Genomic DNA, 10,393 nt, shown 5'->3' with positions numbered 1-10,393 from the left:
TTCAGTCAATCAGAATATTTCAACCTTCCCTTAATTTTCTAAATATAAAAGTGAAAGTATAGATGTAATATTGTCAGTGAGATTTTAAATTAATAAAATAGTTTATTATTCTTCTTCAGATGGGCACAAACTCTGTCCTAGATTTTAATTTGGTGACAATTTTTATTAGAAATTTTTAGCTGAATATATATCGTAATTATTTTATTTGTAAATTTAAAATTATATATTAAAATGTTTTATTATTTCATCCATTTGAAAAAAACTTTTAAAATTACTAAATTAATTGGAATATTGGTACTATAAAAGCCACTGGAAAGAAGATATTTTTCTATATTTACTATATATAGATAGATTTTGAAAGCTATACTAACAAGATCATTTGTTTCTAGGGACATTTGGATATGCATGGGAAAAAAAAAAACTACTAAATCTATTGAAAATATTTAGAGTAAAAATTTTTCAAATATTTGAGAAAAAACAAAAAGCTATCTCATCCAAGAGAGAGTACACTTTTGGTGCTAATACAATCATGAATGGCAGAATGAAAACCATAATCATAGAAAAATAACCAAGTTGATCACAAGGACCACAACCTTGTCTAAGTCATGACAAGAAACTATAAGCCATGCCTTACAGGGCCACCAAGACTGATGGGTCAAGGTGAAGAGTTCTGAAAAACTCTGGCAAACCATTTCAACATCCTTTCCTTGAGAACCCCAAAACAGTATGAAAAGGCAAAAAGATATGACATTGAAACATGGTGCCCCCAGATTGGTAGGTGTCAAATATGCTACTGGAGAAGAGCAGAGAAACAGCTCCAGAAAGAATGAAGAGGCTGAACCAAAGTGGAAACAATGGTCAGTTGCGGAAGTGTCTGGTGGTGAAAGAAAAAGAAATCAATGCTGTAAAAAACAATATTGCATAGAAACCTAGAATGTTAGGTCCATGAAATCAAGGTAATTTAGAAGTGGTCAAACAGGAGATGACAAGAGTGATCATTGACATTTTAGGAACTAAAACGGACAGGAATGGGTGAATTTAATACAGATGACCATTATAGATACTACTGTGGACAAGAATCCCTTAGAAGAAATGGAGTAATCCTTACAGTCAACAAAAGAGTCCAAAATGCTGTACTTGGGTGCAATCTCAAAAATGACAGAATGATCTCTGTTCATTTCCAAGGCAACCCATTCTGTATCATAGTAATCCAAGTCTATGCACCAACTACTAATGTTGAAGAAGCTGGAGGTGAATGGTTCTATGAAGACATACAAGACCTTCTAAAACTAACATCAAAAGAAGATGTCATAAGGGACTGGAGGTCAAAAGATACCTGGAATAACAAGCAAGTTGGGCCTTGGAGTACAAAATTAAGAAGTCAAAGGCTAGCAGAGTTTTGCCAAGATAGTGCTCTGGTTTTAGCAAACACCCTCTTCCAAAAACACAAGATAAGACATCACTAGCTAGTCAATATCAAAATCAGATTGATTATATTCTTTGTAGATGAAGATGGAGAAGCTCTATATAGTCAGCAAAAAGAAGACCAGAAACTGACTGTGATTCAGATCATTAACTCCTTACTGCAAAATTCAGACTTAAGAACATAAAGAAAACCACCAAGACATAAAGGTTTGGAATAAATCAAATTCTTTATAATTATACAGTGGAAGTGACAAAGAGATTCAAGGGATTAGATCTGATAGACAGAGTGCCTGAAGAACTATGAACGAAGGCTCACAACATTGTATGGGAGGCAGTGATCAAAACCATCCAGAAGAAAAAGAAATGCAAAAAGGCAAAATGGTTGTCTGGGGAGATCTTACAAATAGCTGAGAAAAGAAAGGAAGCAAAAGGCAAAAGAGAAAAGGAAAGATAGACCCATTTGAATGCAGAGTTCCAGAGAATAGCAAGGAGATATAAGAAAGTCTTTTTAAGTGAAAAATGCAAAGAAATAGAGGAAAACAATAGAATGGGATAAGATAATTAGACCAAGGGAAAATGTGATGAAAAGATAGGCACAATAAAGGACAGAAACGGTATGGACCTAAAAGAAGCAGACGTATTAAGAAGAGGTGGCAAGGATACACAGAAGACCAATACAAAAAAAGGTCTTAATGACCCAGATAACCATGGTGGTGTGATCACTCACGTAGAGCCAGACATCCTGGAGTGTGAAGTCAAGTGGGCCTTAGGAAGCATCACTACGAACAAAGCTAGTGGAGGTGATAGAATTCCAGTTGTTGAGCTATTTCACATCCTAAAAGATGATGCTGGTAAACTGCTGCACTCAATATGCCAGGAAATTTGGAAAACTCAGCAATGGCTACAGGACTGGAAAAGTTGAGTTTTCCTTCCAATCTCCAAGAAAGGCAATGCCAAAGAATATTCAAACTACCATACAGTTGCACTCATCTCACACTTATAATATTACAAGAAGAAAAGGGTCAACAGTTCATCTTCTGTAACTGTCTTAAGCTGAGCATAGGCATTGTTCCTACCTATGGGTCCATATCTCCTTGTCATCTCTCATAAAAAGGAGTCTTGAGTTTTGTTTTTTTTTTTTTATAGTGCAGAGATGGAGAGTAAGAAGTAGAAGGAGCTAGTAACTTTGTCCAAGATGTGTTCATATTCCCTTTCTTCAAGTGGGATGGGTTGCAATCCCTGGTGTAGCATCATTTGAAGTTGGAAGTTTTTTATTCCAGAAGATAGAAATGTAGCTGCGTAGTTCAAAATGTTAAGTACCTAAGAGAAGTTTGAGAAATATAGGACCTAAAAATGAGAGAAGCCAAGTGTATCCTGGGGATCACCCCTTAATGGTCCTCAGTTTATTCTCATTTCCCTTGATTATACCTGTGGAGTCAATAAACCATTTTTGTAGATTTCTTTAACATGTACTTCTACTTCTGAGACATTAATATTTGTGCAGCATGTTTTATTATAAGAGCACAAATCCCTCGTTGGCTAGATAGGAGATAGTCCAGGACTCAGCAATTGTCACAAACCACGTTTGCCAGGGAATCTAGGGAGTTTTGAAAGACTGGGAGAGTGTCTCTGGTTTTCTTTGGTGTGCTATCCTGGGAGGACATTTGATCCCTCAAAGTTGCCTCATGGTTGGCAAATCCTCTCCAATGGGGACAGTTGAAGCTAGCAAGAAATTATTGCTGGTCAAACTGAAAGTCCTTTTTTTATCTACATGAGCTATGCTGAGGATAGTTATTTTGGCTGGAGCCACAGTTCCCAAGGTGCAATCCTCATAATGAAGTGTGTTGTCTAGATGTGAGGCAGCAATGGCTTTATCGTTACTGTGAGGGCATTGTCTGAGCCCCCCAAATAGCCAGAATAAGCCGGGTGGTCCTGATAAGACAGTGTAAGTGGTTTGGTTATACTGGTGGCAGAAAAGTTCAAGGAGACAGTTGCAGAGGGGTTCCATCTGTATTTTGAATATGGCCCCTTTTTTTGCAGCATATGGTGTTAGGGAGTAGTCTGTATTCAGGGAGACTCATGATAAGTGTGTGTTGAATATAATAGCTAGCACAAGAAGTTCTGCTGACATTAGTTTGTAAACTGTCATGACATGCATGTGTACTGTTAATGGTGAAGAATGACGTATAAAAGGGCTGGCCCACTATATGGCTCCAGTTTCTAGACTTTAATATCTAGGGGCAGGCTTAGATTTCTGTTAGAGAGAGCCTGAAGGGCTGAAAAGGGGTTTATATTTCCCCTGTGGGTATTGTTGTAACAAGCAGTGCATCCTAGTGTTTGATTGCAGATTAAGGATGTTTTTGTGAAACTTATCTTGAAAAGAGGGGTGTGATGTGCTAACAGTGAAAGTGGCCTTTCCCATGTAACAGTTAAAGAAAAATCTTGTCACAGTAGTTAAAAGAAGATTGGCTAAAAGCTGAGAATACTGTGTGATTGTTGACTGGGTAGGCTTTGAGGGTGGTACTTATATCTCCTCGGATGATGGGTTCAGGTTGATAAGTTCAACAGGGAGAGAGAGATTTTCCCTTTTAGCAATAATCTGGGAGTTATTGACTATCTTATCTTTCCATGTAAATTTTTGGGAACAAAGAGATTAGATCAATAAAATGAGAACAAGTAAGTGTGGGGATAGGGTCCCTAATATCTTCTGGAATAAGAAGAGAAAGAATAGAGGCTGTGGGGTGTCTTTTTACATCTGAAGCCTGTCTTATCAAGCCCAGCAGGGAAAGAAGGATTTCCTCTTAGGTATACATGTGGATATAAAGTGGCTGTCATACAAAATTTTGAGAACAAGAAGGAGAGGAGAATACTAAGTATCCAAATCCACCAGAGCATATTAATTATTTTGTGGGTGGACAGGGTATTGGAAGGTGAAAAGGAAAATAGTGGTCACGGGTACTCAGCCTTGGATCTGTGAGATTGATTTGTCCTTTCTGAATAAAGGCTTCAGGTTCTGAAATGCCTCACTATCCACCTGGCCTCTTTTGGCTGCCCAAGATCCTCTATGTCCTGTGAACACTAGGGAGGAGGAGTAGATTTAATTCTAGAAAAGTGTACCCTTCTACTGAATGATTCCCTGTAATTCTACTGTAGTTGGAATGCTAAGATGTACTAGATAAGGCCCCTTCCATTTGGGAGACAATTGATCACAGGGAGACGTTTCACTCCATGTTTTTTAGAAGGACTAAATCTTTCAACTGAAACTGAATGGGGCCCATTTCCTGGCTGGGGGCCAGGAAAACGTGATTTCTACGTTCTGAAGTCACCTTTTTCGACTTGTCACAAATAATTAGGTATTTAACAAGTTCATTGATTTTTGTGTCCACCAAAATATCAGAGGAAGAAAGAGCCCACCATACATTATTTCAAAGGTGTTATGCCTTTTTAGGTGCAACTTTGATTCTCAGGAGGATTATGGGTAAGGGATTTGTCCAAGGTTCTCATATCTTTTGACAAACGATATCCAGAATTCTTTTTAAAATTTGGTTTTCCCTTTCCACTTTTTCTGATGATTGAGTCCTCCAGGAAGTATGTTGGTGTTAGCAAATGCCAAGGGCAGTAGAGATTTGTTCTGTTATCTTAGACACACACACAAAAGAGGCATTATCACTTTGTAAAGATTATGGAAATCCTAACATTAGAATTATTTCTTTTAATAATACCTTTATTCCTGAGCTCTCTCGGTCCTTGTTGGAAAGGCTTTCACCCACCCAGTGAAAGTGTCAGTGAAAACCAGGAGGTATTTATATTCCTGGGAGAATGATATCTAGGTAAAGCTTATTTGTCAGTCTTCTCTCGAGTAAATTCCTGTTCTTTGGGTGGGCTGGAGGAGAGATGAAAGTCTAAGTTTTCCCCAGATTTTTATGGTAGCAAAACAGAGCATAACAGGCTTTTGCAATTTCTAAGATAATCTGAAAAAGGCTTATGCCGGAAATAAATGTTTTCAACCAAGCTAGTCAAAGCATTCCCCCCAAATAAGAAAAGTCATGAAGTGATTTTAAAATTTTCTATTGTAATGCTCTAGGCAGCACTGCTGTTGTGTTATAACCCATCATCCATTGGGGCCCCTTTGATATCCCCTAGTTCTAGCCCACTTTAGTTTGTTTGTGTACTAGAGTAATGAAGGTAGGCTGGAGGTTTGTACATTGGGAAGAAAGGCCACCTAAGTTAAAGGAGTTTTAAGAGTTATACTCTTTGCTGTCTTAACCAGGTTGTTTCCTTTTAGTGTACCTGAACTTCTCTGTTTTCCCTTGCAGTGAATAATGCATGCTCCTTAGAATCTTATACTGCCTCTAGGAACTCTAATTTTTCTTGGCAGTGCTGAATTGAGAATTCCCTTGGGGTCAGGAGTTTCCTGTGTTTCCAAATGGTATCATGTGTACACCAGAAATGCAAACTTAGAATCTCTATAGATATTGATCCTGTTGTATTTTCCTGGCCTTAGAGCTTGAGCTAGGCTATAAATCCAGCTTTTCGTGCCAAAGTCTGGGGAGGCAGGGCATTGGCCTCCATGATCTCATGTAAATCTACTATAGCAGAACCTGCTTTCCAGATATTGTCATGTATGTAACTAATTCCATCATTAAGCCAGAGACTATCAGGGTCCCAAGGGACTGGCATCCTAAGGTTAGGGATATTGTGTTAGAATATACCTGTTTGATGGTCTTAACAAGTATGAGACAATTTTTCTTGGCTTTGTATTAGCCTAGGCATGGCTGGATTTAAGGTTTGGTGTAATTTAATGTGACATGTTAAAGAGGATGAATCACAAACTGGAATTAAGATTGTCAGGAGAGGGCGGAGGAATAGGACAGGAAGATCGTTTTCTCCCCTACAAATTCAATGAAAGAACATTTGAACGCTGAGCAAATTCCACAAAACAACTTCTGAATGCTGGCAGAGGACATCAGACATCCAGAAAGGCAACCACTGTCTTCAAAAGGAGGTAAGACAAAATAAAAAAGATAGAAAGAGAGACAAAAGAGGTAGGGATGGAGATCCATCCCAGGAAGGGAGTCTTAAAAAAGAAGTTTCCAAACAACAGGAAACACTCTCTCTGGCAGGTCTGTGGTGAGCCTTGGAATCTCAGAGGGCAAAATAACCAGGAGAAAAAAAAAAATAAATAAATAATTAAACCCCACAGATTATGTGCCTAACAACAACTCCCAGCAGAGAAACAGCCCAGACGCTCGCATCCCCCACTAGCAAGTGGGAGCCGGGCAGGGAGGCACTGGCTGCATTGTGCAGGGTAAAGACCAGGCTTGAACGCCCCAAGGGCAATCTGAGGGAACCAGCTTGAGATAGCAATCCAGACTGTGGGATAGCTATCCCGCAAAAAGCCCTAAACTAAGATACTGCCAGGCCCACTCACAGAACAAAGGACTGAGCATAACTAGTTGGCTGTGGACTGGCCCATCCCCCACCAGAGACAGGCAGGCAGGGACAGCCAGAGCCAGAAGGGGGCAATCATGGCCCCAGAGAGGCATCCTATACCAAACTGCAAGCAGACTTTGTTGCTAACCAAGACTTCTTCTGACTCTGGACGTTGACATCCACCAGGAGGGTTGCAGCCAGAGATCAACTCCCCAGAAGAGACACACGGCATAATTGAAATGGTGCGCCTGTTGTACACCCAGAAAATCGAGCAGCTGGGACAGTGGAGGCAATAAGTGGCAGCCTTCAACTGCGCTCACCAAGCATCTGGTCACCTGAGCTGCTCAGACCTGGGACGGCCTCAAAATGCAGACCCAACCAAGTCTGCGCCTTTGTGAAGTACCCCAGAACCTGAACCTGAGCAGCTTAGACCTGGGGAGTGCATGCAACCCAGGGCACGCATCTCAGTTCCTGGCAGAGCAACCTAGAGCCTGAGCAGTGTAGAATGGGAAAGCACACGCTGTGAGTGGGGACAAGCCCAGTATGGCTGAAACACTGTGAGCATGCCCCACACACTCCAGTGATATTTGTTTGCAGTGTTCCTCCCTCCCCACAGCACGACTGAACAAGTGAGCCTAAAAAAGTGACCACCACCGCCCCCCATGTGTCAGAGCAGAAATTAGACACTGAAGAGACAAGCAAACAGAAGAGGCTAAAATAAACAGAGGGAACTGCTTTGGAAGTGAGAGGTGCAATAGATTAAAACCCTGTAGTTAGCACCGATTATATAGGAAGCGGCCTATAGACCTTGAGAAGTATAAGCCGGATCAAGAAACTATCTGAAAATGAACTGACCCACACTGTCTGCAACAGCTCCACAGAAAGTCCTAGATATATATTTACTATTATCATTTTTTAATTTTTTAAAATTTTAAGTTCTTTATTACTCCTTTAATTTTCATTTTTATAACATACTATTACATTGCAAAAAAGATCCTATTTTTAAAGCAAACTTCATATATATATTTTTTATAATTTTTGTGACTTTTTTTTAACATTGTATTTTTGAAAATCTAACTTCTGCTCTAGATTTTTAAACTTTGCTTTTTTGTATTTGTTATCAATTTTGTGCCTTTAAGAACCCATTCTTCAGTACCCATTTTTACTTGTGAGCGAGATCACTGGCTTGATTGCTCTCTCCCTCTTTTGACTCTCCTTTTTCTCCACTAGGTTGCCTCTATCTCCCCCCTCCCCCTTTTCTTCTCTACCCAACTCTGTGAATCTCTGTGTGTTCCGCGCTGTGGAGAACACTTAGGGAACTGATTACTGGTTGGATCTGTCTCTCTCCTTTTGATTCTGCCTTTTATCCTCCTGGCCACCTCTGTCTCCTTCCTCCCTCTTCTCTTCTCTGTGTAACTCCTTGAACATCTCTGAGGGATTCAGACTGTGGAGAGCACATAGGGAAGTGATTACTAGCTAGCTTGTTCTCTCCCCTTTAGATTCCCCCTCTCCTTCTCCTGGTTACCTCTATCTCCCTCCTCCCTCTTCTCTTCTCCATGTAACTCTGTGTACCTCTCCGGGTGTCCCTCACTGTGGAGAAACTTTTCATCATTAACCTAGATGTTTTATCATTGGTGCTGTATAGATGGAGAAATCTTGAGCCTACTGTAAGGGTAAGATTGAAAACTAGAGTCAGGAGGCTTAAGTCCAAATCCTGAGACCACTAGAGAACTCCTGAATCCAGGGAACATAAATTGATAGGAGCTCATCAAACATCTCCATACCTACACTGAAACAAAATAACACCCAAGGGCCAACAAGTTCCAGAGCAAGACATACCATGCAAATTCTCTAGGAACACAGGAATATAGAACCAAGCCTCAATATACAGGCTACCCAAAGTTACACCAAAACCATTGACATCTCATAACTCATTACTGGACACTTCACTGCAGTCCAGAGAGAAGAAATCCAGCTCCACCCACCAGAACACTGACACAAGCTTCCCTAACCAGGAAACCTTGACAAGCCACACATCCAACCCCACCCAAAGCGAAGAACCTCCACAATAAAGAGGAACCACAAACTGCCAGAATACAGAAAGGCCACCCCAAACACAGCAATATAAACAAGATGAAAAGGCAGAGAAATACCCAGCAGGTAAAGGAACAGGATAAATGCCCACCAAACCAAACAAAAGAGGAAGAGATAGGAAATCTACCTGATAAAAAATTCCGAATAATGATAGTGAAAATGATCCAAAATCTTGAACAAAATGGAGTTACAGATAAATAGCCTGGAGACAAGGATTGAGAGGATGCAAGAAAGCTTTAACAAGGACCTAGAAGAGATAAAAAAGAGTCAATATATAATGAATAATGCAATAAATGAGATAAAAAGCATTCTGGAGGGAACCAACAGTAGAATAATGGAGGCAGAAGATAGAATTAGTGAGGTAGAAGATAGAATGGTAGAAATAAATGAAACAGAGAGGAAAAAATAAAAAAGAATAAAAGAAATGGGGACAACTTCAGAGACCTCTGGGACAATGTTAAATGCCCCAACATTCGAATCATAAGTCCCAGAAGAAGAAAACAAAAAGAAAGACCATGAGAAAATACTTGAGGAGATAATAGTTGAAAAGTTCCCTAAAATGGGGAAGGAAATAATCACCTATGTCCAAGAAATGCAGAGAGTCCCAAACAGGATAAACCCGAGGCAAAACATTCCAAGACACATATTAATCAAATTAACAAAGGTCAAACACAAAGAACAAATATTAATAGCAGCAAGGGAAAAACAACAAAAAACAACAAAAAATCCACACAAGGGGATTCCCATAAGGATAACAGCTGATCTTTCAATAGAAACTCTTCAGGCCAGGAGGGAATGGCAGGACATACTTAAAGTGATGAAAGAAAATAACCTACAGCCCAGATTACTGTACCCAGTAAGGATTTCATTCAAATATGAAGGATAAATCAAAAGCTTGTTTGCTTTACAGACAAGCAAAAGCTGAGAGAATTCAGCACCACCAAACCAGTTCTCCAACAAATGCTAAAGGATCTTCTCTAGACAGGAAACACAAAGTCAGTCAGTTCAGCCGCTCAGTCGTGTCTGACTCTTTGCGACCTCATGAATTGCAGCATGCCAGGCCTTCCTGTCCATCGCCAACTCCCGGAGTTTACTCAAACTCACGTCCATCGAGTCGGTGATGCCATCCAGCCATCTCATCCTCTATCGTCCCCTTTTCCTCCTGCCCCCAATCCCTCCCAGCATTAGAGTCTTTTCCAATGAGTCAACTCTTCACATGAGGTGGCCAAAGTACTGGAGCTTCAGCTTTAGCATCATTCCTTCCAAAGAACACCCAGGACTGATTTCCTTTAGAATGGACTGGTTGAATTTCCTTGCAGTCCAAGGGACTCTTAAGAGTCTTCTCCAACACCACAGTTCGAGAGCATCAATTCTTCAGTACTCAGCTTTCTTCACAGTCCAACTCTCACATCCATACATTACTACAGGAAAAACCATAGCC

Source organism: Oryx dammah, unplaced genomic scaffold (genome assembly GCF_014754425.2).
Source record: "Oryx dammah isolate SB20612 unplaced genomic scaffold, SCBI_Odam_1.1 HiC_scaffold_22, whole genome shotgun sequence".
Taxonomy (NCBI): domain Eukaryota; kingdom Metazoa; phylum Chordata; class Mammalia; order Artiodactyla; family Bovidae; genus Oryx; species Oryx dammah.
This window is presented reverse-complemented; position numbering follows the sequence as displayed.